Below are 6,000 nucleotides of genomic sequence, written 5' to 3'. Positions count from 1 at the left end.
TCATCTGTCAAAGTGGAGGGGTAAAAGAGCCTCATATAATTTTTTTTTCTTACTTAGATACAGCTGTGATGTAAAATTCCTTGTGACCTTTTCTGCATTGTAGCTCAATTCCTAGAAATAATTCTGACACTTACACACATGAAGATTAGAGAAATGACCCATTCAGACATTGCAGGATCAAATTTGTATTTAATTTTAATGCCTGACCTCAACAGCAATGTTTTCAGAAATGCATTTTTAAGTAGTTGTATTTGAACACATTCACAGTGTTATTTATGCACATAAATACAAGCATTGCACACATCTTATAGGAACTTCTTGCCTGACATTGGTACTTTCCACAGTCTGACCTGATAAGTTCTGCTTCTGTTCCTCAGGGCTGTACAGAGCCTGTGTCCTCTGTGAGTACTAACAGAAGGAAATCGTAACACACACATCACTGATTCACCCATCCAGCTGTGGCCACTGTTTAATTAGATAGCTGCAAAGTGATGATCATGAGTACAGGACCTCGTCTGTCCTGGTACAAGGGAGGAAAGTTGCAGCTCTCTTGCAGAGAGAGTGGTGTGTCTTTACCCTTTTTCCCATCACTGCTGCATCTGGCCAGCTGTGTCCTACCTTTTCCTATCACACCTCAGGGAAAGGCAGCTATCCTGGAGTGCTCAGCAGAGCAGTATAGACTCACGTAGCATGGTAACGTTATCTTCTAATATTTTCAATCTTGGTGATATCAAATAAATTTATAAGCATGGCCATACTGCATCTAACACACCATCCCCTTTACATTCAGTGGCACACCCTTAGGCCCTTCTGTTGGCAGATGCTAAACTGTGCTAGAGGAGGTTCAAAAATATCTGAATATCTGCCCAGTGTTTCTACCCTGTAAGCAGTGTGCAGAAGGACATTTTGTGGCCAAAGACACAGAGAACCTGATATATAGCCATTTTTCAAAGATTTCCTGTATATGGGAATCATCAAGTGATGTAGAGCTATAAGCCATGGAATAACTTCTATAGATCTTTGGATTCACCCATGAAGACTGGCTTTACCAGGCAAGATAAAGCATCTGGAGTATCCTCTAGAATATGTAGGATATTTTCTGGTAGAAGGATGGGGAGAACACCTTGGACAGGCAGCTTAAATTATTCTACTAAGAACACTGATATGTGAAGAGCTCCCAGTCTATAAAAGTCTTTGGAAATAGACCACAGGGTTATAAAAGCAGCTCTGACATATCTGTTGCAGCCCTTTTCTCACAGAATTGCACAAGCACACCATGACATGGTATACATGCTCCAAACTTGATAAAATGAAAAAACTAACAAGCATTGTGATAAGCAGGTGAATTTCTTTCCCCTTCTTTTAGAAAATAAATAAATAAGGGTACCAAAAATATGAAAATGTATTTTTTATTAATTTTGTTATTTTTAAAATCAGATGTATCTTCAAAGGATATAAAGCCTGCATTTTAAGCAGTAAATCTAAGAGCATTATCATTGCATATATATAACACTTTACAGTAAATCCTTTATCATTTCTGATTCAGAGTTACACGGATCAGACTCAATTCTTCTATCCATAAATTCCTTCTGATGAGATGCCACTTATCTCTAATAGCAGGATGTTTTTAATTAAAAGGAGGAAGATAAACTGAAATGATACCTCATGTCTGTTATCTTTATTACTGTGAAAGGCACACGTAATCTTTTCAACTCTTGCCAGCCCAGATCACATTCTTAGTGATCAGATATGTAAAACTTAAAAATAAATGTTTATGGAAAGTTGTCTTGGCCATATCAGTTTTTATTGAACTCATATCATAATTATACTTTATTTCATAGCCAAAAAAAAAGTAATTTAACCTGGATAATACATTCTTATCTAGAACAAACATTCATTACAAATGGTGGTGTCTGCATATGAACTACCTTTCTCACTAACTTGCAGATACAAGTGCCAGGTAACAGATAATAAAGGAACAACAGCAGCAGCAGCAACAACAACAAAATCTGGTGGATTTCTGTGCACATCTAACACATTTAATACTGTCAATTTTTTAGACCCTCTTTATCACCCAGTGATACTCTTCGAAACTACCCATATGAAAACAAACCATGTCATTAAAAGAGAAAGAAACAGTGCAAACTTGCTTTTTATTTCCTTTTGACTTGGAAGTACTCTGTGCTTCTGCATAATTGCTAATAGAACACACCATTCTGAAATGGGAACACAATATCTGTTTTCCTTCATTATTATCACTGGAATAATACTTCAAAGCACACAGGGAACACGTGCAAACAGACAAGTGAGCCCCATATATATAATCTGCTGGAGTTCAGACAAAGAGAAAGAAAACATTTCCTTATAATCCCCCATACCAACAGTACCAGCACATATCTCAGGAGGCACACAGGGGGCATGCACAGAGTCTTTGCAAAAGATAGCACCTGCTGCTTTCTCTATAGAATGCCCATAATACCAGGAGAATGTAGAGGAGCCTACACCCTTTGAAGAACAGCATAGGCATTAATTAATACATTCATCCACGGAAAGATTCCTTGACCCAAGGGGATATAGATGATCTCTTCCACTGGTCAATATAAGGACCTCTTTACAATACAAACAGACCTAAAGAGAAGTGGATTAGGGGTTTACCTAGCACACTATTTGCTGAAACAGAGGCAGAAGCAGATAGAGTACCTTTTTGTTCACAAAATTCACTTTAACACTAAATGTATAAGAGGCAAAGGAAGTCAAGACTAGGTTCCAGGCCCCTCACACTTAAGTGAGTGCAGCAGCGACTGTGGTCCTGATTGATGCTCCTTTAACTCTCCTGGCTCCACTCTGTATTAATTTTAAAGGCCTATTTCTGAAAATAGAGGTAGATAGGATACTCAAATATTGTGATTTGTGTGGTCAGTATATGCTGGTTTTGAAGTAGGAACTTGAAGGAAAAGCCACTTTTGTGTGATCGCACCACATGGAGAAGAAAGCCAAATGTACTGATCCAAGTGCCTAAGATCCCAAGGGGTGATGGGAGATAAGGGGCAAGGCAGCATTCAGCATCCTCTGTTTATCATCTCCTCATTCATCTCAAATTGCTGAGTTTATTTTTAAATGCTCACCTCTTCTCATAATTTTATCAGAAGCATAAAAGTTCAACTTTGTGTTTAGAACCCCAGTCTGGTAGTTATGGAGATAAAAGCTATATATCACACTGCCTGGCTTGCAGCCCATATAAACAGGTAACATATAGTTTATTCAAAGTCCAAAAAAAAATACAGCCAGTAAAGAAGGGCCTGGAGAACAGTAGCTACAGAACTCAAAGTCAATTAAAACAGTGGTGAAAAATTAACAGCATGAAATATTTTGCCCATGTAACTGTAGAAAAGAATAAATACGGAAAGAAGACCTAGAGTAGCCATTATTTTCAAAGAGAAGTTTTATAGAAGAATTCAAAATCATATATTCACTTTCCAAAGAGTCATGATAGTTTGCACCAGGCTGCCTTCTCACCCAGTGAGTTTAGGTTGAATGCAGAGCTGAAATCAATACTGAAGGCAACACACTGTACTTTGAGACCTTGAAGACCACTGTGGAAATGGGGCATTACATCAGCTTTGGTATTAAGTATAAAACATTCAAAAGGAAATGAGAGCAAAAATATCAAATGCAAATTCTGCTCAGTATACAAAGAAATCTCTCCCATTTATGGAGTTTTTACCTTTGAACCCAGCTGAGGCAGCACTTCAAAGACAGCTCTCTTATCTAGGGCAGCCAAATATCAGTGCCATGATAATACGGACTATCTTTGAAAAGGAATAAATGGAGGGCTTGAGGCCTTGTTATGAGGACATCCTTAGTCTTTTATTCACAATATTCAGGGTGAATAAAATTCAGAACACTACAGAAAGCAGATGACCCAATTAACCACCCCCAGATTTACAGGATTATTAGAGATACACAGAACTCTTACTTGCCTTCTGCCCAGGGTCAAGTGCCACATCTGAAGATTACCAACGACTTTTATAAAGCCAGTTTGAGTTATTTGTTGCTGTCTCCAAACTTAATGTCAGGTAGCACACCCAAAGTGTTTTTCTGCTGAAACACCTGGAAACTTCCATCCAAACAGAGCTCACTAAGAACCTAGTCTTGACTTCCTCTGCCTCTTACACACCAAGAACCCACTTGCAGCTTCACAGTGGTCCTCATTGAACAGGAAACTACGAATTCTGCCTCTGAGCATTCTACTCGAAAATTCTACTCTGAACCAGTAGACAATGCCATGACGTGCCCAAATTTCACATCAGGTGTTATTATTGCTTTTCTGTAGTCTTGATGTCTGCTGCAGATAATGTACCTGAAATTTTATTCTTGGCATTGGTTTTCTTCACGTTAGTTTGTCAGTCTGTACTACTGATTACTTTCTTTTACCCACACTGGTGGGTGTATCAACTAAAATAAACAAATAAATAATTTGTAATAGAGAGGAGTGACCCTCAAAGTGGCTTGAAGCCCATAATGCCAAAAGTCATCTTGATCCCCAGTAAAAAATGGGTTTAGAACTGCTTCCAGATTTACAGGCTTGAGATCACAGATGCTCATGTGAAAGCCTACCCTCTCTGTGATGAGCTTGGAGCATTTATATATATTTTAAGGGGTAACAGAAAAGGAAGCTCTGAGAGAATATGGTGGCTTGGTGTAGAAATCTAGTGGAGCTCCAGAAGAATAAAATACTTTGAATCTTGGGAATAATGTAAGGAAAGGAGTTCAAGGCAGTAGATTGGTGTTGATCATGGAGAACAACTGAAATTAAGGAGACATTGTCAGACCATGCAACAAGGAGCCAAGTATGGAAACGAAACATGACCAAATGGGAAGGTAAAAAAAGTACAGTGATTAAGAGCGCATGAAAATGGGAGGACAGAAAATGAGAGCCCTGCATTACAAAACAAGCATTAAGAGAAAGACTGAAAACCAGCAAATTGAAAGGAATATGGAAATCTAAACAAATGAGAAATGAGAATCAGGTGGCATTTTTTCCCAATATTTTTATTCTTAACTCTGCTTCTTCCCTTAGCTCAAATGTGAAAGAGAGGAAGGGATATTTCTCTCTTCTTTCTTTCAAGGTTGGGACTGGACAATATCCCTCCAGAGAACTTGCCTATTCTTCTGTTCAAAATGTTGTAACTATCTTTCCTTTCCTAGAAAACTGTGAACTATGTAAACAACATAGGCATTTTTTTGATGGTATGTATAGATTATGTGCAGACCACCAGCAAGCCAAGAGGAGACGTCTGTGCCTTGGCTCCCAAATAAATCCTATTTCAATACATTGATCAAAATCACTCTTTTAAGAAATGAAACTGAGAAGATATGAAATATTGATGTGTTCTTACATAAAAAGGGAGTAACAATGGTAGATAAATTATATATCTTGCACTACTATCATTAAAAGAGTTGTATTTGACAACATGTTATTGAATTTATTCCTTTGACAACTGCAACTAATCTGGGTGGACTTAAACCTTAAGTCACAACTAAAATCTTAGCAATGTACAGATGCAACTATTTCCTGTTTGTTATCAGTAATTGTTATCTTCCCTTTGAAGTTAATCTATCCACCAAGTTGTACAAAGCTCAAGGGTTTTCCTTTTCAGAAAGGGCAAAGTCTTGTTTTTTTCAGTACAAGGTTTGACTTTAAGTCTTTTTTTACTGATAATACATATTTGGAGTAAGTAGTGAGTCGCAGATCCTCGTGGAAAGAAAAAGAACAGCTTTTCTAATCCTTTCAAACATCTAAAAGAAATTCAGATCACTTCTTCAATAGTGGTCTTTATCCTAAGCCTTTAAAAATATTCAATAAAACATAAAATTTTCTTTTCTCAAGCATGAAGAGTAAGGAAGCCACAACTAGACTCATAATTGGTATCTGCCTTTTGGGAAAAATCCCTGTTTTAAAGCTGGGGATATTGAATCTGTCCAAACAAAAAACTGCCT

The sequence above is a fragment of the Camarhynchus parvulus genome, chromosome Z (genome assembly GCF_901933205.1).
Source record: "Camarhynchus parvulus chromosome Z, STF_HiC, whole genome shotgun sequence".
Lineage (NCBI taxonomy): Eukaryota > Metazoa > Chordata > Aves > Passeriformes > Thraupidae > Camarhynchus > Camarhynchus parvulus.
The sequence above is the reverse complement of the archived record's forward strand: the minus strand, read 5'-3'. Positions refer to the sequence as shown.